This window comes from Apodemus sylvaticus, chromosome 22, assembly GCF_947179515.1.
Source record: "Apodemus sylvaticus chromosome 22, mApoSyl1.1, whole genome shotgun sequence".
Classification (NCBI taxonomy): Eukaryota; Metazoa; Chordata; class Mammalia; order Rodentia; family Muridae; genus Apodemus; species Apodemus sylvaticus.
Genome location: NC_067493.1, coordinates 1,687,224 through 1,714,289, shown reverse-complemented (window position 1 = coordinate 1,714,289; position 27,066 = coordinate 1,687,224). Strand labels below are relative to the sequence as shown.

The 27,066-nt window shown below is 38.8% G+C and overlaps 1 pseudogene; it reads right to left on the bottom strand.

Moving 5' to 3' along the window:
- LOC127673193 (zinc finger protein 208-like) overlaps positions 1-27,066 on the bottom strand; it is a 129,661-nt pseudogene that overhangs the window by 56,787 nt on the left and 45,808 nt on the right.

The following is a 27,066-nucleotide window of genomic DNA, read 5'->3' as shown; positions in this document are numbered from 1 at the left end:
CAAAACCAGTAATAAAAAGGGAGGCCTAACAACTGACAGTGAGGAAGATAAAAAAAAAAGTTCCCATTTCAAAAACCTGTACTCCACAATATTGGTAAACCTTAACAAAATGGAGGACCTTTTAGACTGATTCCACTTACTAAAATTAAATCAACATCAGGTTAATTATTTAATCAGCCCCACAACCCTTAAAGAAATAGAAGAGCCATTTAAATCTACCAACTAAAAATCCCATGGTCAGATGGCTTTGGTGCAGAATTCTATCAAACTTTCTAAGAAGAATTAATTCCAATACTCCTCTAAATATTCTGCAAAATAAAAACAGAAGGGACACTACCAAACCCATTACATCAGGCCACAGTGACCCCAATACCTAAACCACACAAAGACTCGACAAAGAAAGAGAATGTCACACTGTTTTCTCTTATGATTATTGATTCATAAATACACAATAGAATTCTCACAAACTTACTCAAGGAACACATCTAAGAAATCATCTAAAAAGATCAAATATGCTTCACAGCAGAGATTCAGTTATGACTCAATATAAGAAAATCCATCTATGTAATCCACCATATAAACAAAGTGAAATTTTAAAAATTACGTGATTTTTCTCATAAGGTGGTAAATAAGCTCTTGATAAAGTCAACACTACTTCATGCTAAAGATATTAGACAAATCAAGAATAAAAGACACATACCTAAAAACAATCAAAGCAAAATACTGCAAGCCAGAAGACAACATCAAACTAAATGGAGAAAAATTTTGAGCATTTCCCCTAAAATCAGGGACAAAACAAGGCTCAGTCGCTATCTATTCAATGTAGAGTTGAAGTTCTAGCTAGAGCAATACTACAAAAGGAGATCAAGAAGATTATAACTGGAAAGGAAGAAGTCAAAGTATTGCTGTTTGTGCATTATATGTATTGTATACATAAGTGACCCCAGAAATTTGACTAGTGAACTTCTACGGCTGATCATATCTTCAGCAAAGTGTCTGAATACAAAATTATCGCAAAGAATTTGGTAACCCTCCAGATAAATTGCTGAGAAGGAAATTAGAGAAACAATACACACACAATAGCTGTGAATAATATAAAATATCTTGTTGTAACTCTAGCCAAGCAAGTAAAAGATATGTATGACAAAACTTCAAGCCCCTGAAGAAAGAATATTAAGAAGATATCAGAAGAAGGAAAGACTCTTATGCTCAAGGGATTGGCATAATTAAAATGAACATCGTACCAAAAGCAATCTACAGATTCAATGCCATCCCCCATCAATATTTCAACACAATTTTTTATAGATCCTGAAATAGCAATTCTCAACTTCATATATACATTTACATATATGTATACATATACACATATATATTCATATACATACACACACACACACACACACACATATATATATATATATATGTATACATACACACACATATATATGTATTCATATACACATATATATTCATATACATACACACACATACACACACACACACACATATATATATATATATATATATATATATATATATATATATATATATATTCTTACAAATAAATAAAAAATAAAAAACCCAGGATTTCCAAAAAGTTCCTGAACAACAAGAGAACTTTGAGAGGAATCACCAACCCTGACTTCAATCTATACTACACAGTAACCATTATAAAAAGACACATGATATTTGTACAGAAACAGACACATTGATCAATGGAACTGAATTGAAGACCCAGACGTAAATTCATAAAACTATGGACATTGATTTTTGGTAAAAAAATCCAATACCACACAAAGGAAAAATGAAAGCAGCTACAACCCAAATAATCCACCAAAAAAAAAAAAAAAACCCAAAAAACCCTCAAAGAAACAAAACAAAACAAAATAAAAACAACCCAATTAAATAAAAAATAGGTTTCAGAACTAAACAGAGAATTCTCACCTGAAGAATCTTAAATGGGCAGAATCAATTAAAGAAATGTTTAAATTCCTTAGTCAACAGGGAAATGCAAATCAAAACACTCTGAGGTTCCATTTTATACCCATTAGAATACTTAAGATCATAAAGTCCACTGACAGCAAATGCTGATGAGGATATTGAGCTAGGGGAACCTTGCTCCATTGCTGGTGGGAATGCAAACTTCTACATCCAATTTGTAAATGAAATTAGCATTTTCTCAGAAAACTGGGAATACTTCCACTTCAAGACCCAGCTATATTACTCCTGGATAAAATACACAAAATATGTTCCAGCGTCACACAAAGAACCTTGCTCAATTGTGTTAATAGCAGCTTTATTCATAATAACCAGAAACTGGAAATAACTTAGATGTCCCTCAGATGAAAAATAGATAAGGAAAATGGTACAACTACACATTGGAATACTATTCAGTAATTAAAAAGCAAGATATCATGAATTTTGATGGCAATGAATGGAAGTTGAGAATATCATCCTGAGTGAGGTAACCCAGTCTCAAAAAGACGTGCATAGTATGTACCCACTTGTAAGTGGATATTAGCAGAAAATCCAGGTAACACATTACACTCCACAGACTCACATAAGCTAAACAAAAATAAAGGCCCAAGTAAGGAAGTGTCAATCTCACTTAGAAGAGAGAATAAAATAGTAATAGCTGGTATATGGAGAGAGGTAACTTGGAAGACGGGAGGGATCAGTTGTGGGGAAGGACAGGAGAAATGTCCAGATGGCCATGCAAATGAGTGGAAATCTGCAGCTGATAGGGGTGGGGTGGTGGTGACAATCTCCAGGATGATACCTGGCCAGGGACAAGGGAGGTGCTCAAGAAACAAAGGGGTGACCTTATCTGTGATACAATATATTGGGAGTATGGAACCTGAATCGACCACATCCTGTATCCAGACAGGAACCCCAGTAGAACAATAGAGACACCAATGGTGGTAACTTTATCTGTGACTCACTGCATTGGAAATATGGAGCCTGAAGCGACCACTTCCTGTATCCAGACAGGAATTCCAGTTCACCCATGTTTCCTCTGTGCTTTCTTAGAGCTTTTGGTGCCCAGTTCTTTCCCTTCCCCATATGTTTTGTGGGCTAGGTAAGCATGCAGTTGTCCATAGCCACCAGGGTTCAGACCTCTCTCCCCTAGACAGAGTACTAAAGAAAAGCAGAGCTGTCTGTCTGTCTGGCCAGACTGTGCCTCATGACACCCAAGCTGCTGAGCAGGCTCTGCTTTCCTCAACTGTGTAATTGCGGATATCTGAAACAGAGAAATCACTCCAGGGGATGACAAACACGGCTCTTCCTGGTGCCTGTACAGTTTATACCCAAGAATCTAATTTGTAGTCTGTGAGAGTGAAAGAGGCTGTGAATGCCTTGGCCTTCCCCTGCTAGAGACCCTCCAGATCCATGTGTGACCTCTGCAGTAGAAGCTAATTTCACCTTAATAAACATAAACGTGTTAATAATCATGCTAAGACTATTTTCTCAAAATTCAGTTGCTCATATATCACACAAAGTTGTAATAGAAGAGATACAGTGGTTGAATATAACCATAGTGCAAAATTCCTCAATTGTTTCCACCAAACTACTGACTTTACTAGAAGGCCAAAAATCAGTCTTCTAACACACAACACAAACCATGACATTCATTTTTTAGATGGTACACTTGATTGTTTCTTCCTATAATAAGTATAACACTGCATCCTGAATAGAAATTATAATACTGACTGTCTGACTTTTGTGCATTGTGGTTGTTACACCAGTCATATAACTGAATCCTTTCATGCATGCGGTGTTTGATGACTGCCTTTTTATCAGATTATTTGTCATCTCTTTAGTTTCATTTTAGCTGCTTAGAAAGACTCTTCTCTGAGGCATCATAACTGTTACTCTTTCGATATCACCCCTTTGGTCAGTATAAAAATGTAGGAGGATCCATTGAACAGACACCAAAAAATACAGATATCATCTCACACGTGACTACAGTGCCAGCCCACTCATGTCCATCTTGTCACGACAACCCCAGTGCTGCATTCGTGGAAAGACCGGAGAATTTATAAGAAACCTGAAGAATGGGAAAGGCTAAATACAGGAATGTAAGACACATTAACACACAACCATTTCTTCAAATTAGGTAAGGAAGGTGGTTCAGGTGTGAGTGGTGTCCATGCAAACCAGAGGATCTGTATTCCAGGAAACGGACTCTTGAAGAAAAACTAAGATGCTGATTGGAACTAATATTCTATGTGAATTACAGATTATATGCAGATACAGTCAGCATGCTGGGGAATTAATCTGCTGTCCATATCATCCTCTGTGGCTTTGATATATCTCTCCCTTTAATATCCCCTGGTCTATCACATCATGTAAAGAAACACTCTAAAATTTCCAAGAACAGGGATCCTCAAATGCATACAAACACACACACACACACACCCTGACACATACAAACACACACATATACACACAGACACACAATCATATGCACAGACATACAAAAACACACAGGCATGCAGAGAGAAAGATTGGATAAACAGAGTAGGAAGAGAGAAAGAGAGAGAGAGAGAGAGAGAGAGAGAGAGAGAGAGAGAGAGAGAGAGAACACAGGGACACTCTCAACAGAGACACAGAAAACACACACACACATACAAAAAATTAGGAACTTGTCTTTATTCAGGTGCTTTATCTATTTTCTAAAAGACTGTCCTGAGATATGCACTAAATCACAATTTCAAAAAGTGTTCTCTCCTTTTGTGTATGTTAAAGAACTTTATAGATTAGGAGCCATTTGGTTTAAATCAGGACAGGTACAAAAATTGTACATTAACTCCACAAACTTCAGGATATTTGTAAACTACTATCATTATAAAAATATTCAAATAAAGTCAAGGCCAAAAAGAAAGAAGGAAATAGTATCATAAAGAAGCCATGTGACACTTGTCACCATTTCATGTTAGGAGAGGCCTGTGTGCAGTTCTCACTGTATGTATTTAGTGATGCACTGTGATCCAGGATGATCACACACTCATTGTGTCCTGTCTGAAGATATTTTCCAATGGTTTCCTCCTACTCCTGGGTGCTGGGGTTATAAACATGGACATTAAGTCTGATTGTACAGTACTTGTGGATCAGACCGTGTCTTTGCACACATTCAATAACAATTCACCAGGCAGTGGTGATGCAAACCTTTAATCCTATAACTTGGGAGGTGGAGGCAGGGGGATTTCTGAGTTTGAGCCCATCCTTGTCTACAGAGTGAGTTCCTGGATAACTAGTGCTATACAGAGAAGCCTTGTCTCATAAAACAAAAACAAAAACTAACTAACTAAATAAATAAATAAATAAATAAAATAAAAATAAATAAAAAACCAAAACTAAATAAAAAATTAAAAATAAAAAACTCAAAGAATCAAAGAAACCAAGAATGAAAAACAAAGAATCAATTAAAAAAAACAAAAAATCAAAAGACAAAACAAAAACTAAAAATATTAGCAAAAAATAAAGAAAATCAAAGTCAAAAAATGAAAAATAAATAAATAAATAAATAACACCTCCAAAACAAAAAATCAATAAAAAACAAAAAATAAAAAAACACTACGAAGCAAAAAAAAAAAAAAAAAAACATAAAAAAACCCAAACAATTAAAAAAACCTCTACAAATTATCATTTCTATCAATATCTATCTTAATTAAATCAGAGTTTAAGAGAAGTGTCTCCTGAGGAGCAGTGCACATGATGAAATCTACACTGGCAATGTAGACATGAATAAACACTTAAATAGAACAATTAAACTGATATCATTTTTAATAAGAAAATATTATTACACATGGTTGTTCTGACTGCTGAATGTCTTTGTCCCACATGCACACAATTCCCACAGAGTCCAGGAGCAGGCATCAGACTCCTCCAGAATTCAACTTAACGAGGTTTGTAGCTGTCAGGTGAGTCCTCTGGGACGGCAACAAATGTTGTTAATGGAGAACACATCTCTGCAGCCCACACTACACTTGACTTTTGTCCTTCCTGCCAAGTGTGCTGGATCACTCCAATCACAGAGAGAAAATTCTGGAACCTGTAGTGACAGGAACATGAGGTAGCCATGCTAATTGTCTTAGGATGCTACACATCCATGCTAGGATCTTTTGAGTTCAGGAACCAGCAGCAGGATCAGTGATTGTCAGTTTACAACAGATTTGTCTCCTCTCATCTAGGATATCAGTGCAGATTAGGCCCATCAGATGACAGATACATTTTTGTTTGTTTGTTTGTTTTTGTTTTGTTTTGTTGTTGTTGTTTTTCGAGACAGGTTTTTCTATGTATATCCCCGACTATCCTGAAACTCAGTCTGAAGACCAGGCTGGCCTTGAACTCATATACCCACCTGCCTCGGCCTCCCAAGTGCTGGGATTACAGGTGTGACATACACAGTTGTGCAGACCCTCCTGGATGTGAATGTGGGTAAGAGAATGGGGGACGTCTGGGTAGGCAATGGTGGGAGGAGCCTCACACCCAGCTGGAGTGGACAGAGCCTGCCTCAGGGTCCACATGCACCTGGTGGAGAGTGTGTCTCTGCAAGGCTAAGGATGGAGAGGGTTGGTTAGTGCTGGTCTTCTATTGTTTCTTCCAGTGCTTTTTTCTTGTGAAGATCCCTAGAAAGAATCTGCTTCCTGAGACTGACAGTGCATGCAAATTTATGCAAATGACCCCATGTGCGGGCTTGCACAAGGGGAGTATGCAAGAGTGTGTGGAGGTGAATGGAGAGCCATGACAGCTGTGCCGAGATGATGATGATGGTGTGTGTGTGTGTTTGTGTGTGTGTGTGTGTGTGTGTGTAACCTGATGGTATTGGGTCATTTGTATCTGAGCCTCCTCTGTGTCTGGCAGGTAATTTGCATGCATTTGCACACACTTTGCTTTCATGCAGTTTTGCAGATCTCACAGAAAGCTCAGAGGAATTCAGGGCTCAGACCTGGAAAAAGCAGGAACCTAGAAGGATCGCCATGGCATGTTCTTGCGTGTGCTCCTTCACTCATTTGCATACAGCCCGTCACTCATGAATATTAGTTATGAATACTCATAATATTAGTATTATTCATTAGACCCCGAGCTCATTCGCCTACGTCCTCTCATTTATGAATATTCATTTGACTGCAGGCTCATTGCATAAATTTGATGTCCGAGCATCACAAGTTTTCTATGTGGTCTGAGCAGGTGAGTCCTTGTGCCTTGGTGCAGAAAATTGTGATTGACGAGGGGGCGGATTTGTCTGAATATTAGAAATGTTCTGTGAGATCTACAGAGTGCAAAGCAAACTTGTGTAAAGGCAAATGACACATGTCACCGTGGTGATTTTTCCAGATTTAAATAAAAACATGTGCAGTACTGAGAGTTGTCATGTATGTGCTTGAGCACATACCTTCTGGTTGGTTGTTGCTACTGTGGGCTGTATCCTTTCCTTCCAGGGCTGTGTTGTGCCAAATTTGTCTTCTGTGAGCGCCACCTTCTGGTTTGTTGTGTTACTACAAGCTGTATTTTGCTACCATTATTGTTATTTGTTTCTGGTTGGGCCTTTATCTGTCACTGATTCTACATGGTGTCACATCCTCTGAGAACGAGGCCTTAATTTTGTATCTGTGGCAGGTTTCAGTGAGGGAAGACATATCAGGGACCTGTGGCTACGACAGGGCCAGGGGATGTCCTGAGACTCAGTCTGAAGTATGTGAACATCAGCTGATCATCGATTGGGTATTGATTATCAATCAATTGATGATTGGTTATGATCAATGACCATCAATTGTGTGTTTATTATCGATCGATCAATTCTTTGTTATTGATCAATGATCAATCCATGTCCTGCCTTACTCACAATCATGCCCTAGTCTCACTCACACACACACATACAAACACACACACACACACACACATGCACACACCTCTACACACACCACACACATTTAATAAAAGCTACTAATGTATACAAAATTATTTAAATTCAACTATTCATTCAATTTCATTAGTTTATCCTGGGCTCAGGGCAGCCGAGAGATGCCCAACAATGTGTTTCTTTTCTTGTGGGTCTGCACCACTTCCTGGTTATTTCTCATGTCTGCCTGATAGAAAAAGATGGATTTGTGTTTGGAGAGTCACAGAGAGGTCTTTCCCATGATTGCCACTTTCTGGTTGTATTTTACATCTGTGATGGACAAGAAAGGTTTTATTTGTGTTTTTGTGTGCTGCATTTGTGTTTCTCAGAACAAGAGGACTTTGAAAATGTGAGTTTAAGGGGTAACTTTCACTAGTGATTTTGATGCAATGACTTGATGAAATGACTTTGACTTGATGGACGTATTAATGTGAGACAGTCTACGTTCACCATATTTTCCAGGTTCTCTTGACCACAGAGGAGGCCGTGGAGCTGGTTCCTGGCCCCACTGGGGAGTCCCCCCAATATTCTTGCTTTACCCTAACTCACCCAGACTGGGATTGTTACCCCATTGAAGGTAAGAGGAGGCCTTTTGTCCACCATCCATCTCTGCTGACAGGTCTCAAGGTGGCTCACAAATTGTCTCAAGCCTCACAAATTTGTCTCAATGTGACCACAAGATGGTTCATGAATTTGTCCAGAGTGTATATATTAGCCAGAGGGAAAATAAAATCCCTATAGGTTTTTTAGACAGTCACTTTCTGTCAAGACACTGTCACTTCCTGTGACAGTGACAGGCACTTCTGGCCACTAATCGGACACTTCCTCTTAAAGCGAGTCAATTCATGTGATATACACTCACTTCCCATTAGAGCCAGTCACTTCCTGTGACATCATGGCCACTTCCTGGTGCAGAATGCCCACTTCCTGTTCTTCAAATGGTTACTTGTGGTTCTGATGTGTCTGCTTTCTGTGGGTTCATAGACTTAGGCATGCCCTCCTCACTGTGGTAAGGTTATCTTTTCCCCAGAGTCAAGACACAGAGGGCTGCTGTTCCATTGCTACCTCTCATATCCACGGGGCCATTTATAAGGAGAGGACCGATCTGATGGGAAAGGACTAAACTCCATCCCAGAGAGCAACAAGAGAGCCCAGTGGGTGACCCCTAGAAATTGGGCTCCTCATGTCCTTGACTGCACCAGACCCAGGAGACCCCACACTCCCTAATTAGAAAAAACATGTGATCTGGGCCCAAAACCTGTTGATGTCTTGTAAGACCCGAAAAGTGAGGGCACCCCAGCACTCCATGCCTTGGAAGGCGACACCATATCACTCGCAGGAAATGGTCTTGGTGCAATAAGCAAGAGGATTTTTATTCCAGGGGCTCTGGGGTCCACAGTCGTACACCACACAGGGGTAGAGGACTGTGAGACTCCGTGAAACTGAAGTCAGGGGTATTTAAAGGGAAAAAATCACAAGGCAAAGGGGTGGAGGACAAATTGGGTGACAAAAATCATAAGCAAGGCAAGGGGTGGAGGACAAATTATGCACGGAGTGGGGGAGTACAGAATGAGGAAATCAGGCAATAGTTTATGACTTAAGGAAGGTTAGCGATTATCTGAAGAAAACGTCTTTGGGGCATTTTATAGTTAAACATTGAAACTAGAACAGGGTGGGCTATCTTTCTCAAGCTTAAAGCAGGAAAAACAAGCTACTCTGTGCTGGGCTAGTTGTTTAGGGGTCTAAAAACATTGAGTTGGGAGTCTCTCAGTCTCAGTGTTGTAAGAGATGAGAGGGGACAGCTAATTGACTACTAACTAATTGTGTGAGAGAAAATGGGTCTACACAGAAATAGAGGAAGAAATCAGAGACTTTCTAGATTTCAATGGAAATGAATATGCAACATGCACAATCTCATGGAGCACAAAGAAAATGAAAGTGGAGCTAAAAAGAAAGTTCTCAGCACAAAATGCCTACATGAAAAAAATGGAGAACTCCCATGCTGGCAATTTAACACCATGTTTTAAAGACTACAACAAAAAGAAGTGAGGGGTCAAAGAAAACAAGGAAGAGACATCAAGCAATTTTAAAGTTGGGGGTTGAAATCAATAAAATAGAAAGAGAACAATAAAAAGAATTGATGAAACATGGAGTTGTTCTTTTGAGCCTTTTATTAGTCAAGAAAAACAAACCCTTATTAAAAGATGAATAATATACAAATTAATGAAATATAAAATGAAATGGGGGATTACATAACAGGCAACGAAGAAATACAGAGAGTGGTAAAGACAGTTTTAAAAAGGTTGCACTCAACCAACTTGAAATTTCTAAAAGAAATGAATAAGTTCCTCAAAAATTCCACATACCAAAATTAAGCTAGAGAAAACAAACTTAAACATACTTAAACACTAAGGACAACAGAATTCATTAAAAATATAACAATATGAGCCCACGTCCTTTGAATCTTACCGGACTTTCAAAGATGATTTAACAAGAATTCAGTGTATTCAACAATATAGAAACAAAAGAAATCTTAGCCAATTTATTTTTAGAACCCCTGATTACACATATATCCAGTAAGAAAACACTGAGTGATAAAAGAGAATTAAAGAACAACTATACTTAAAACCACAGATGTAAAAATACTTAAAAAACAAAATAAATAAAATAAAATATAAAGCACATCAAAAGATCATCTTCCATGATCAATGAGGAACACAGTGATGGTTCACCATAATGGGATTAAAGTGTAAGAAAAACCAAGAATTGATCATCTCATGAGATAATGTAAACTTCTCTGAAAATATTTAACACCACTTTATGATAAAATACTTGGAGTGATTAAGGATACAAGGGGCATGCCTAAACATAAAAATGTCACTTTACAACAAGCCTATAGCCAACATTAAATTAACTGTAGAGAAATTCAAATTAATTCCCCTAATTCCCAAAATAGACAAGGTGTTCCATTTTCTCTATTACTATCTATTCAATATATTATGTAAAAGTTTAGCTAGATCAATAAAACTGAAGCAGAGGAATGTAATATAAATTAGAAATGAGGAAATAATCTTTCTTTGAAAATGATTTGATAGTTTGCATAAATAAAACAAAATTTCACAAAGGCAATTCCTAGAGATGATGAACACTGTCAGCAAAGTTGTTGAATACATAATAAACTAAAGAAATAAAAATAAGTGGCCTTTGTAGGTAAAAATGGGTTTGCAAGTGCAAATAAAATGTAGATATACCATAAACTATGAATTGAATTTTGACACTTGTTATATTTTTTGCTCCATAATAAATAACATTGAGGAACTCAATAAACATATGTTGGCTAATAATGTACCAAAATCTTTTTAGTCACAGATTACTTTTGGTGTTCTTGAAGGTTCTCAAAGACTACAGTGATATGCAAATGCTTTAATAAATTGATTACATATTAAAGGGTTTACTCTTGTATAAATAAATGAGAAAGTACAAAATTTTGATACTTGACTGTGTTTATGAGGTTTCTCTGCATTATGACTTTTTCTTATGGTTTCTAAGAGAACTGCTACATGGAAAGGCTTTCTTTACCAAATGGCATATTCATAGCATTTATTTCAGGATGTATTTTTATGCATTCATAGATAACTATTGTGAAATATTTTATCACATTGACTGTATTTATAAGATTTCTCTTCAATATATGTTCTGTTATATATTAAATGATGACTATGATATACAAATGTTGAGAACAAGCAAAACAAACTTGCTCTAAGGACTGCCTTTTGGTTACCAACCTCTATTTAACCATGAGTTGTAACTAAGTTAAAGTTCCAGGTCATAAGGGACCTGCATACTTAAAAATACTTGGCAAGTTTTCATCGCTTGTTTTATTCCCCAAAACATAATGACTGTTCGTAGCAATAATTTCTGTTATCCGTGTTTTATTCCTCAAAATAAAATATGTGTTTCTAACTACAAAAAAACCAGTGGGTATGATAGGCTAAACCATAAAACCTACATTCTGTGTCATTTCACATAAAGCAACAACAGAAGAAAACCCTCATTGGTGGGAAATGCAGCTGTAAATTAGCATGGATGTTTGTGGTTTCAGGTTTGAAATCTATATCAGATTCTGGCTCAGGGTGGGGATGGGATGGGGTGATTCACATAAGCTTCTTAATATATTCTCCCAAGATGCTAAGATCAGTAACTATTTGACTACAAAACATTCTTATCATTTCCGTTGTCCTGGTGTTTGAATTGTGTTGGAAATCAGTGAATCTCATAACATAAAGGCTTTACCACATTGCTAAAATTCATAGAATTTCTCTCCAGTATGAATAGTTTCATAATGATGAACACTATAGAGGTGTACAAAGGCTTCATTATACTAAACACATTCCTAAAGTTTCTCTCTAACACATATTCTTTCATGAAAATGAAGACTACAGAATTGTGCAAAGTCTTGACCACATTAAAAGAACTCACGGTGTTTCTGTCTTATCATGCCCATTGCTATGAGAAGTCATCATGAAAAAGGCAACTCCTATAAAAGCAACCATTTAATTGGGGCTGGCTTACAGTTTCAGAGGTTTATTCCATTTTCATCATAGCAGGAATGCAGAGAGTCATAATGCTGTAGAAGCTGAGAGTTCTGAATCTTTATCCAGTGGCAGCTTGGAAGAGACTCTCTTCCTAGAACCTAATATGGGGGGGGGAGTCTCTGCAGCACTGGTAGACATTCCAAAGCCCACCCCACAATGATGCCCTTCCCCAACAAAGCCACACCATCTCATAATGACCCTCACTTAGCTTAGCATATTTAAATCACTATATTCCACTGCCTGCCCCCCATATGATTGTACAAACACATGAGTGTACAGGGATCACAATTAAACATGAATAATACATGAGCTCTTGCTTCAAATGTCTCCATCCTCTAGAACAGTCTCAAAAAACGTTAAGAGTCCTAAGTTCAAAGACTCTTCTGAGATTAATTCATTCATATAATAGTAATCACATATATTTTCAAAAACAGAAACAACATCATATGTCTTCATATAAACAGGATACACTTCACCATTCCTAATGGTCATTCTGTGGAAATCCTGTACCTAAAAAAGACCAAAAGCCAGCTGAGCAATCTCTAAACTCTGCAAGTCCAGGTATGAGGTCAAAGCAATCTTCTGCTCTATAACTCCTTTGTGTATTGTTTACTGAAGCACATGTGTTTCACTTTGAGTGGTTTTATTCCCTTAAAGCAGTTTTCCTGAGCAGGTGACACACAGTTTTAAAATCTCAAAATATTGGTGTTCTCATCGTAATTTCAATATCACAGCTTCTTTTTTCAATGTCTGGGATCCACACATGATCATCTCTGGTCCTCTAAAGAGACTGGGTCACTTTTCCAGCTCTGCTCTCCATATCACCCTAAGCTCTGGTTGACTCCACTCTCCTGCTCCTGCTGTTCTTGATGCTCATCCCATGGTACTTACATCTTCAGAATGCTGAGTTCTTCTGCTGCAAAAATGCTTAACCCATAGCCTCCCTATGATTGCTCAATGATGCCAAGCCTCAGCTGCTCTGCATGACAACTTCATGCATTCAAAACCAGTACCTCTTGGGTGATTCTTATACATGAACAAGTCCAGCTGCACCACTAGGTCCAACCTTGATTATCTCTGGAACACACCCTCTTTTTCACTCAGAAAACACTACCCAGAAGATTTTACTCCAGTCACGCTGATTTCTTCTCCATCACCTCTAATTCTTGGACTGCAGCTATCCAGCATTAATTGTCTAATTAGTCCCTTCTATTCTTGCCTCTGAATCCAGATCTGCATAGACTAAGCTGCTGAGTTCTGTCACTTGATGTGGCTGAAACATGGTCCTTCCATTACATTATCACCCACATTCTATTTTTCAAAATCTTCACTGCCTATGATTGGCAGTCCTGGAACTTGCTTAGTAGAATAACCTTGAACTAAGAGATCTCCAGGGCTCTGACTCGTGAACTCTCGGATTAAAGTCATGTAACAGCATGCCTGGACCTAAGCTTTTCCTTTCAGATATTAAAATGAAAACCCAGAATAGCAATCAAGTTCCCTCTTCAGTTTGACACATATTGTATTGTCATATCTACACATGAAAACAATAACCAGGTAATAATAATTCATAACATGATATAGTTCACATTCATACAACTACAAATCCATATGTTTTGCTGGATGGAATCTTGCCCTAATGTAGCCATTCCTTTAACACCATTGAATATCCTGATCACAGGATTTAGCTTCCTTCAACGTCCTGATGTTGCATTTCATTTTGAAACTAACATTTTGTATTTTTCATTTCTTAGTTTTCTATACTTGTTAAAAACTGTAAGGCCAAATTCTATGTGGTGATTTTCATGGCTGACTTTGTCAAAGCAATCTCTTTCACATAACCTCAAGGAAACTCTTTAGACAAGGGTAAAGTTCACCAATCTTCTTTGCCAAGGCATCAAAAGAACCTTCTCCATAGTGGAAATAATCCCAAGCACCAATGTCTATCACATTCCAATATGATAGCCCCCTAACTCCCACTTAAATCATTATCATATTCAGTAGGTTTCCTTCCAGAACAGAGAATTTGCAGATATCTCCCTTCTGAATATACTTTACCATATTGATTACATTAATAAGGTTTCTGTCTGGTATGTGTTCTTTGATCATAGTGGAGATGAATGGGTGTTGCAATGGTTTTACCACATTGATTATATTTGTAAGGTTTCTCTCGAGTATGTGTTTTCTTATGTCTTTGGAGATTACTGTTACGTGAAAAGGCTTTACCACATTGGTTACATTCATAAGGTTTCTCTCCAGTATGTGTCAGTTTATGTCTTTTGAGATTACTGTGACGTGAAAAGGCTTTAAAACACTGATTACATTCATAAGGTTTCTCTCCAGTATGTGTTCTTTTATGATTTTGGAGATCACTGTGATCTGCAAAGGCTTTACCACATTCGTTACATTCATAAGGTTTCTCTCCCGTATGTGTTCTTTTATGTCTTCGGAGATTACTGTGATATGAAAAGGCTTTACCACATTGATTACATTTATAAGGTTTCTCTCCAGTATGTGTTCTTTTATGATATTGCAAAATACTGCGCTGTGCAAAGGCTTTACCACATTGATTACACTCATAGGGTTTCTCTCCACTATGACTTCTTATGACACTGCAACGATAATTAACAAATGTGAAATCTTTAGTACACTCATTACTATGACCAATCATGTAATCAATATGAATTATGATTATAATTTGGTCTAATGGTAAGTAAGCATCAGATTTTAAGGTTTTAACACTTTGTATGTTCATGGTGTTCTTCCTCATCATGAATTAGTCAAGACACATGTGATGGTTATTACATCGCTCATATTTATAACATCCTATTTTAATATGGGATTTTAATATGATGCATTTCAGCTTTTTGAATAAACTTTGAACAACTCTGGTATTTATAACATTGACTGTATTCATAGTTTTAACTGTACTGTGAAATACAACACATTTGACTGTGAAGCAGGACACACAGAATTTGAAAATTCTTAGTACACATCGACTTTTTCTACACTACGAGTTTGGGGATGTTCCCCATAAAACTAGAAAAACAATTAATTTCAAATATCTGTCATATTCCTAATGTCCATCAAAAGCAGAATACTCCATATCTTCTCATTGTTTTAGAAAAAAAATTATGTTGCTTCTTACAATATCCCTATGCTCACATGCTTTCTATCCATCGGGACACATGATATACCTCATTGAAAAAAATGAGAAATGAAAAGTTTACACATTGCATTTACACTGTTTGATTTTGTATTCCTCATAACATATGCAATATAGATTAATGTTTCTCCACAACAGCATTCTTGGTTCTCATAAAATGCCCTCTCACAAAACTTAACCACATTACTACAAGAATATGAGTATCACCAATTTTACTATGGACTATTTGCTTACTAGAATGTTTAGGATATAAATTTATCAATATTCAATGTGCAATATCTAAGTACTATGGGACTATATAAATTGGCAGGTCCACAGCACAGCTCTACTGTAGCTACTTATCAAAGGGATACACAAATCAGATATTGGATCTTATAATCATAGTTACACTTAAAGAACTGTTATTTCACACTTTTGCTTTTCGCTGGAGATTCCAAAAGATATAAAAAATTCCTCAGAGGCAAATTTGTATCATCTTCCACATAAAATTACCTTTCATGTCTTGAACTACTTTGAAAATGTTCTTCAAGGTGATGATCTTCCCAATTATAGCCTAAAACACAATATAAGAAATTAAATGATATTCTATTGGAAATTAGGAAAAATTCAAGGTACTGTGAATTTTCACTGCACAATGAAAGTTACATTGAAAATTTAGTGAAACTGAATTATTCAGTTTTATCTTCATTATTCACAATTAAAATAATTGAAGACCATCAATAAACAATAAACATTTGTTTTCTTTAGAAAAAAATAAATCTTACCTATAGCTTTGAGGTTCAGGTAGGTTTCCAACATCACAACACTGTAGAGATTCTTCTGGGAAGGATCCAGCAAATTCCACTCTTCCTCAGTGAAGTTCACATGCACATCATCAAAAGTCACTGCGTCCTAAATATCCCATACATGTGTACAACACAAAGCATGATACTAACATCAATGTAAAGGAAACACATGTTTCCTCAAAAACATATTCATATAATTTTGGCATTTGCTGCACTTATATTCTGACTCAGAATTTACAATCACTGTGTCATTTTAGAAGGAGCTTGAATTATAAAATTCATGTGTCTTGCTTTTGAACAATTTGAATAACATACAGCACTGACAGGGAAATGCAAATTGAGAGGGAAATGCACAGGAAATATCCACAATACTGATCAGATATCTGAAAAATTGTATGAACAATTACTAACTACAAGTCTGATGGGTAAACTGGGTGTATTTGCACATGTCCTTATTCATAGAGGTACAGGCGGGTGTATGTCATACAGCTGGATGCTGGCATAGCCTATGTAATATGTTCTATGAGACCAAATTTATATATTAAGACCCTCAATCCCTACAAAAATCAACCAAGGAAGCAAAAATGATAGAGAACTCAGAGTTCTTTACTAAAAGTTCCCACCAAGAACTATACATTCACTTCAGATCCGTACTCATCTTGTACAATCATGAAGTTCAACAGTTTAAACTATAGCATTAATAAAATTTTATTAAAAGGCAATGCGTGCTTAAACAGTTACAAATGAACAGATGAAACTATAATAATATAAATGTGGATCATAAATAAGCAATGTAAGGCAGGAGAAAGAGCTCAGCAGTGGAAAGCTCTAGCTGGCCTTCCACATTGTGTTTGTCAATTTCTCAGATACACATGGGGACTAGCAACTACTAATTACTTCAACATCAAGAATTCTGAGACCATCTTATGACAAGTGTAAAGAAGAAACATATGATATACATATTCCTATACATAGGCAAAATATTATTTATTCAAATATTTCAGAACAGTCACAAGTGTGCAGAAGAACATCACACACCTGGAATCCAAGGACCCTGAAGGCCCAGGTAGTATTGACGTAATGAACACATATCAACTTGAGAAATAGAATATAACCTATCTATTTGGCCAAATTTCAAAGTGAAGCATGAGGATTAAAAGTTGCACAAAAGCATATTCTCATTGTGCCAAACCATGTCAGGTGGCTTATGTGGTTCCAATATCGACTATCAGGACAGTAAAAATTTCACAGAATGATTTTGTCTTGAAAAACAAAAACAAAGAAATAATATTTAAAAAATATTAAACCACTGGGCTTGCAAAATAGCTTAGCATTAAATGCAAATGAGTTTAAAGCATTTTATGTGATTTATGGACAGAGTACAAATGTTGACTGTATGGGAGCATGAGAGGAAACCTGAAGGATCAGTTTCAACTACAGCACAGTACACACACAGAATAAAATGTGTCCTATCTAAAATAAAACCAGGGGCACACCTGGAGCACAGAATGATTGAATGCCCAATGAAAACTCGCCCAACTATAGACACACCTTATGGGCAATCTCCAATCCTTAACATTATGGATACAATGTTATGCTCACAGACAGGAGGCTTTCATAAGTGTCCAATGAGAGGCTTCACGCAGAAGCTGACTGAAACAGATGCAGAGAACCACAGTGAAACAGGGGATAGACCTTGGAGATTCTTAAGGGAGATTTGGGGAAATATTGAATGCCCTGAAGATGGTAGGAACTCCACATGTAGTCTAGCAGACTCAATGAACTTTAACCTTGGGGATACTGAGAGACTGAGCCATCAACCAAATAGCATACACAGGCTGGACTAAGGCCCCTGGCACATAAGTAGCAGAAGTTCAGGTTAGTTTTCATGAGGGTCATCCAACAACCTGAGCAGGGGCTATCCCTAAAGCTGCTGCCTATCTTTGGTATCTGTTCCTTTAACTGTACTCCAAAGTCTGGACTCAGTGGGAGAGGAGGCACTTATCCCAACAGAAACTTGAAGCCCCACCCAGGGTACCCAATCAACTCCATTCTGACCCTGGATGCTATAGGCTCATGTTTATCCTGTGATGAAAATGCACTCAATATACAGTGATCCTAATAGTCTGCTGGAGCTCCTACATGGTTCAAATGTCTTAAGTGTCTTCTTACACTCAAAGCAATATCTTGAACTGCAAATCTTTTAAAATCTCAAAGTAAGTCATATCTTTCTGACATACAATGATACAGAATACTCCTTCCTTTTCCAGTAGAAAGGAATATATACTCCCTTTCAACCACATGCCATTCCTGCCAGGAGATAAAGTAGGCATTCCATGGATCTACCACATTATTTGTTATCCCACATGCAATTTACACAGCTGTCCCTAACACTGTTCAAACACCAGAGATAGCTTACCCTCTCTCCTGTCTAATTCTTTGGGTGGACTGCTAAGATTATATCTGACTGCCTGCCACTTCTCCCAGCTTTCAACATTCTCAAGCATTCACTCTTGAACATACCCGCCAAAAAGGTCAGTAAAAGAGGCAAAACGCAGCCAACATTCTCTGAAAATACAAACAGCAAACAGTAATGCAGGAATAAAATTACCACCCAAATAAGACGAACCCAGAGACCAGAATCTCGACCTATTATCACCACAAACCCAGATGTGTAGACAACAGAATAGGAATATAATGATCAGCCAGGGAAATATGTCACCAAGAAAATCAAAGTGTCCTGTCACAGCAGGCCCTCAAAAATTAAAACATGCAAGAGATATGATACAAAAGAGGTTGTTTTGTGGAAAGGACAGGAGTGAGAACCTACAAACTGGAATACCTATATGGAGCAGAGAGAATATTATGAGAGTAGAGAAAGACTATAGAAGGGGCTTGTGTAGAGAACAGAAACAGGGAAGAAATATAGAAAGCAGCTGAAGCTAGTGCTCCATGTATCTAAAGCACTCCTGACAACAGCAGCAGCTGATGGAGGCAGGTAATGATTTAAGCAGGAGCTAAGTCCCTGAGAGCAGGCCATTGAAATTGCCTGCACGTTGACTACTACAGATGTAAGGTTCACATACCAAACAGGAAAGGAGGATTAAATGAATAAATGGACTAATTGATCAAAAAATATTTGTAGTCTAAAAGTTTCCTGATACTAAATAAACAGGAACACTGCAACATATCAAAAGCAAATACTAGAAATGACTGTAATAGAAGATGAATATTGTCTCAAAGACAAGGAAGTAGTTTTAATGAAATCCTAAATGAATAATTTCTAAACTAAAACTGTGATTCCTATTAAGGTATAAGAAGCATCCAAAATACGAAATAGATTGGAATAAAAAAAAAAGTCCCCTCACCACACAATATTCAAAACACTGTACATGTAAAGAAATAGGAATAGTGCAATAAAGAAAAGAATACAGAAACCAGTCACATGTAATATAAAGCTATTAGATACATATCAGCCCTCTCAATAAATAGTGTAAAACAAAAAAAAATGTTTTGGAAACATGCTGCAGAATTTAAAAAAAAAAAAGCAGCCATGATATTTCTAAAATCAACTCAGTGGTCCAAATGATTTAGAAAGATTCAGCCATGATAGGGAAGATATTCAGAGGTCAGTGCCTGATTTAGCAAGTAAGAAACACCAGTAGAAACCTCACACATAGTCACATCTAGCTGATGTTTCCCATTCAACCCCTGATGGGACCCTCCATCCCAGCTCCCACTGCTCATCCACCTGTTCCTCGCCTTTGTGGGCAGATATCCTGTGCTTACCATGTCTCGAATTCAGAGCTTCCCTGAGGTCCCCTCACAGCACAGCACGGAACAGCAGATTTCAGAGCAGGAAATAGTGAACTATTCTGGCCTGTGCAGCCACAGTGAACTTGCAGAGAGTTACCCGGAACTACTCAGCTGCCTGCTTCTCTCCTTGTAAGCAATGACCCTGCACTTACCAGGACCTAAATTCAAACCTTGCCTGAGCTTCCCTCACAGCACTTGTCTTCCTCTTCCTGTAATCAAGGTGAATTGCTTGCATAGTCCATTCCTCAGGTGCAGTGGAGGTGTCAATCTGAACTACAAGGGGATGGGTTCCCAGGCTATTAACTTTAATGGATGACTTTAGGAAACAAGTGTTTTGTATTCTGGCTTCATGCTGGGCTCAGGGAAATTGCTGCTCCCTTTCCGCAGAAGATCAGTCCTTGCTTTTGAAGTTTCCCTTGTCAGACAGCCATTATTTGAAGAAGAGGACAACTGTCTCTGGGACATTATACTAAACCTTCTTTCTACATATACAAAAAATTCACTCTCTATGAGATGTGTTGATCTAGAGAACCTCTGCAAACACAACTGTGTTTTTCCCCACCTTGCCATTGAGAAAGATTTGCTGAATAATAATAGTGCTCCACAGTGTTTGTAGTCTGTTTCCTAGTATTCTCCTAGGGTTGTTTCATGCCTATCTTCTCGTGGAAGGGAATTGTATGAAGTCACAAAGCAACAAGTGTGTTTCCTAAAATCCCTCATTAATGTTAAAAGACTGGGAATCCTTCCACTGATGGGACAGCTTTATGTCAACCATGCAAGTCAAGTAACAGGTTATCCACCTTGATTTTAGGAAGAAGAAGAAGGTGAAGTGCTGTGAGGAATTCTCAAGCAAGTTATGAAGTCAGGTCATGATGAGTGCAGGATCACTGCCCACAAAGGGGAGGAGAAAGCAGCTGAACAGCCTCAGTTGCAATGGTGTGTCCTCCTCCAGTGCTGGGTGGGAGTGCAGATGGATGAGGTTCTTGGAGGACAGGCACAAATGCTATGGGAGTGCAAAACTGACCTGAGATATGTGAAAGGTCTGGCAAGGAATGGAAGCACAGTCTTGACTTGAGGAGGGGTTTTGTTAATGTTGATGCATTTTAAATCCATTCTGCATCCCATTTTGTGAGTAGCATTGACAGATGTGAAGAATTTCGTACATCTATATACACTCAATTGTCTTTTTGGAACTATCATTTTCTAGGAAGCAGCATTATCAAAGCACCTGGCGCCCATTATATCTTCCAGAATTTTTGAGTCAACGACCTCATTCAGAACTACACACCAAGGGCAGACTCTGAGAAAAATTAACTACAAGCCTATATCAGTAGTTTTACCAATCCCTTCCATACATTCATTATAATAGCATGTTCACATATCTACATGTTTATTTTATTCTGTTCTTTTAATTATTTAATCTTTATTAATTAAACTTATGTAGTTATCGCCCTCCTCATTTGCCCCCTGACTCTTCCTCTTCACATACCTCCTCTCCCATCTCCAAGAGGATATCCACACCTCACAACTCTCAGACCTTCCCAATTCCTGGGCACTACCAATTCTCAGCAGGTCAATGTATCTTCTCTCACTGAGGTCAAACCAGGCCGTCCTATACCATATATGTGAGGGCCTCATATCAGCTGGTTTATGCTGCGTGGTTAGTGGCATAGTGTGTGAGAGATCTTGGTTGTCTGGGGTAGTTGAGATTGTCGGTCTTCCTAAGGGTCACCCTATCCATCAGACTATTCCAGCTATTCCATAATTCACCCACTGGATTCCACAGTTTCCACTCATTGTTGGATATAATATTTTGTCCTGGAGAGCAGAAAAATAAATTTTGTGCCTCAGACTATGGGCCAATATATTGAAGAATAGGTGAAAAAACAGGCAGTACACTGTCATATATGAGGTCCTACTGGAAATAAGAAATTGTTATCTGATTTCATCTTCGTAGATTAGTGTATTTGTTTGTTTGATTTGATACGTGGTTTCTATTTGTAGCTATGTCTGTTCTGTTACTCACTTTCTATACAAGGTCATAGATACAACTCTCATCAAATTTTCTTGGAAGATACCAGGGGAGAAATATCCACAAAAGCAATATGATGAATAAATTTGTAATAAGGATTTGAGAATTTTATTTCTTCCAGAGTAAACAAAGCAAGTGAATGGGTAAAGATTTTATGAAGAATGTACAGAAGATTGTCAGATATGATATTTCTAGTCATCAGTAGAGGGGCCAATGAGAGTGATTTCAAAACTAGATACATGCACTGGAATCCAATAATTGATATGTGCCAATGTTTGACAGAATTCCTGAATAATTTATTCAAATATATGATCTCTCCCTGATCTTTTGGATAGAATTTCTGTCTGGTCTTATTAAAATGATGTAGATCATGGGCACAAAGATGCATCCAAGCATCCCTGCACTGGATGCCAAGATGGAGAAGATCTCCACAGCAACCATGACCTTGCCCTTGGTGCTATGGTAGACAGGGAGGAAAGTGACCCAGACACTGCAGAACACCAGCATTCTGAAGGTCAAGTACTTGGCTTCATTGAATGTGTCAGGCAGATTCCTTGCAAAGAAAGCAACAGTGAAGCTTCCAAGGGCCAGGCAGGCTAAGTATCCCAGGACACAGTAGAATGCAGTAACTGAGCCCTTGTTGCACACAATGATGATGTGGCCATACTCAGAGTGTTCATCAATATCAACAAAGGGAGGGAGAAACTGCTAGCCATATTGCACACAGAATGCATTGGAATCGGGAACATATGGGGATAATGTAGTTGGATGTCCCAGATACTAGGAAGTTTCTCATTCATCTTCCTGGGTCTGTGACTTTGAAAGCCAGAATCACAGTGATTATTTTGGCCAGAACTGTGGAAACAACCACAGTGAATACAATTCCAAATGTGATTTGCTGCAAGATACAGGTCGCTCTGTTAGGATGGCCAATGAAGAAAAAGGAGAACAGAAAACAGAACATGAGTGACACGAGTAATAGGTAGCTGAGGATTCTGTTATTGGCCTTCACAATAGGAGTGTCATGGTGCTTGACAAAGACACAGAGTACCACAGCTGTGAATGCAGAGAAACAGAAGGCTATTAAGGCAAGTGCCATACCCCAGGGGTCTTCATAGCTTGGACACATCACACCTTTGTGAATGCATTTGTTGTGTTCTGTGTTGGCATACTGGTATTTTGTCCTATCACAATGTCACACTGTCCCATCACAGTGTCCCACTGTCCCATCACAATGCCCCACTGTCCATCAAATGTCCCACTCTCTGATCATAGTGCCCCACTGTCCCATCACAATTCGCCACTGTCCCATCACAGTGCCCCACTGTCCCATCACAATGCCCCACTGTCCCATAACAGTTCCCCATTTTCCCATCACAATGCCCAATTGTCCCATCACAGTGCCCCATTGATCCACCACAGTGACCCACTGTTCCATCACAATGCCCCATTATCCCATCACAGTGCCCCATTGTCCCATCACAGTGCCCCATTGATCCACCACAGTGACCCATTGTTCCATCACAATGCCCCATTATCCCATCACAGTGCCCCATTGTCCCATCACAATGTCCCATTGTCCCATCACAATGAAACATTGTCACATCACAATGCTCCACTGTCCCATCACAATGACCCACTGTCCCATCACAGTGCCCCACTGTCTCATCACAATTCCCCACTGTCCCATCACAATTCCCCACTGTCTCATCACGATGACACTGTCACATCACAGTGCCCCATTGTCCCATCACAATGACACACTGTCACATCACAATGCCCCATTGTCCCATCACAATGCCCCATTGTCCCATCACAGTGCCCCACTCTCCCATCACAATGCCCCATTGTCCCATCACAATTCCCCATTGTCCCATCACAGTGCCCCATTGATACATCACAGTGACCCACTGTTCCATCACAATGCCCCATTGCCCCATGACAGTGCCCCATTGTCCCATCACAATGCCTCATTGTCCCATCACAGTGCCCCACTCTCCCATCACAATGCCCCATTGTCCCATCACAATGACACATTGTCCCATCAGAATGCCCCATTGTCCCATCACAATGTCCCACTCTCTGATCATAGTGCCCCACTATCCCATCACAGTGTTCCACTGTCCCTTCACAATACCCCACTGTCCCATCACAATGACACCTTGTCATATCACAATGCCCCATTGTCCCATCACAATGCCCTACTCTCCCATCACAATACCCCAATGACACATCACAGTGCCCCACTGTCTCATCACAATGCTTTCATAAGTCAGGGTTCATCTGAGTCACAGAACATATGGGGAGTCTCTATATATTTAGGGAGTTTCTTGAGGACTCACAGTCTGCAGTTCAACTCCCCAACCTTAGTCAGCAGTAGCTCTAGATGCACGTCCAAGTATCGAGCAGTCGCTCAGTCCCATGAGGCAAGCAGGCAGAGAAGAGTGTCTGCCTCCTTCCAATGTTCTTATGTAGGTCTCCAGGAGAGCGTGTGGCTCAGATTTAAGGCTGTCAGTCTCCAGCAGGGGGCGTGGCTCATAATTAAGGCTGTCAGTCTCCAGCAGGGGGTGCGGCCCAGATTAAAGCCTGTCAGTCTCCAGCAGGGGGTGTGGCCCAGATTAAAGCCATGTGCTACTGTGACTTTAATTCCAAATGATCTTGAACTCAGAGATCTTGTCTTAATTTTCTGGATTCACAGAAACTATGCTTTAAAATCTCCTCGCCAAGATCCAGGTCAGAAACTTGTGACTCTGAGCCTCCAGATTAGGATCACAGGTGAGCTAATTCTGGATTAATTTTGAGATTGCAATTAGGATTCTTAACATTCAGGGCAAAAATTGTCTTTTCAATGAAAATATAAAATTTACAAATATATGTTCACATAGGACTTTGCAGCTATATCCTTCCCATGCAAGGAAGGACTCTAGAGACAAGGCTAGAGATCACTGTCCATGCTCAGGCTTCGTGGTCATTATCTCTCTCCAGAAAACACTCATCTCCTGGATAATAGGAGCTGTGATCTGCATAGAGTGGTTGGGTGTTGTTAGATTTGAGACATTTAGACCACACTTGGAGGCAGTCGGGTGTGGTACACTGTGGTTAATTCAGTTATAGAATAGGTTGGAAGTGACTGAGGGACAGATGAGAGCTGCTTAGGAAAAGGAGGATTTGGACAGTTGCTGACAAATTTGGACACACAACTGTTGGGGAGTGTCTGGTGAGATGGGTCTCTCACAGCCTGACTGACAGAGCAGGGAATACAGAGAATGCACTATACCCTTTGTTTTCATCTCTCAGTCACAGTGTCAGAACTGAGTCATCTTGTTTTCCTGATCCCTGTCCGCAGCCATCATCTCCAAGCAAGACCGTCCTGAGAACGTCCCTCCCGTCCTGAATCTCCACATGCTGAAGGTGACCCTGGAACTGCCTTCTAACAAGTTCATGCAGCCAAAGCCTAGGAAGAAAGTGGACATCTCAAGTCTTCTGCTGCCAACGTGATGGGCTGGCTCTTCTCTCCATCCTGACCCAGGTCTCCACAGCTAACACATTTGGAAATAAAGCACAGCACTTTCCCATTGTTCTGTCACTGACAAATCTCAGTGGCTGAGACCTCTGGCTTTTGAAAGGGAGGTGATCAACATTTGTGTCCCAGGAGAGTCTCCCGGGATGGGCCCCTCAGCTTCTGTTCAGTAGAGGGAGAGCATTAACAGGAAGGCAAAGCCTGTTCCCCATGACATAAACAATCCCTTGTCTGAACATTCTAGTGTATCCTGGAGAGCTCTGGGCATCCCCTGTGATGTCATCAGTGATGTCACAACACCCACTGCTCTCAAGGCTTTCAATTAGTCCGTAGAGAGTTTACCCACATTTATGTGTGCAAGATGGAGGAGGAGTGTACTTGAGAGTGAGAATGGGGAGCTTAGAGAAATGAGAGAGAGGCCAAAGGAAGCTGGCTTTCCATCTCACTGTAAACCAGTGAGGAAGATGTGGTCCTGGGAAAGGCACAGTGAGTCATGAAACAGTGAAGTGAAATTTCCTGGAGTAGGCACACTTGAACTTGGCTTTCCAGTAGTTGGTAACAGGAAATGGTGCGCCCGTATATTATTTAGAAATAAAATGTACTCAGCTACATCCTCATCTGACAGGAGGGACATAGAACTTTTGAGTAGTTTCAATAAGTAGCAGTAACTCTATCATTAAATTTACAAAGGTCTGTTTCATTTATTCTTTCTTTTTTATTGATTATTCTGTTTGTTTATATTTCACATATTATTCCCCTTCTAGGTTACCCATCAGGAAGCACCATTTCATTCCCTCCTACCTTCTCATGGGTACTCCTCAACCTACCCACTCACCCACTCCATTTTGCTATAGAAAACTGACAATTTGTTGACTAATTCCCCAACCATGGTCAGCAGCAGCTGTGGATGGAAAATATTACAGTTAAATAGTTGACATGAAAAACATTTTTAAAATAATTAAAAGGAATTATAAATATAATACTTTCTGATAAAATTGAAGAAATATAGAGAAAAAGGGTTAAAATAGAAGAATTCAAAGGGAAATGATATAGTCAAAGTGCTAGTAGTAGTAAATGTATGAATACTAACTGACAAAAGATGTAGAGAACTTTTCTGATAGAATTCCAGATGTTTGTGGGAGTCATTTCAAAAGAATGGAAGAAATATAAAGAAAGACATGTCAAACTGAAGAATAGGATAGAAAATAATATAGGTAAAATAGTACTAAGAGAAAATGTATCTATA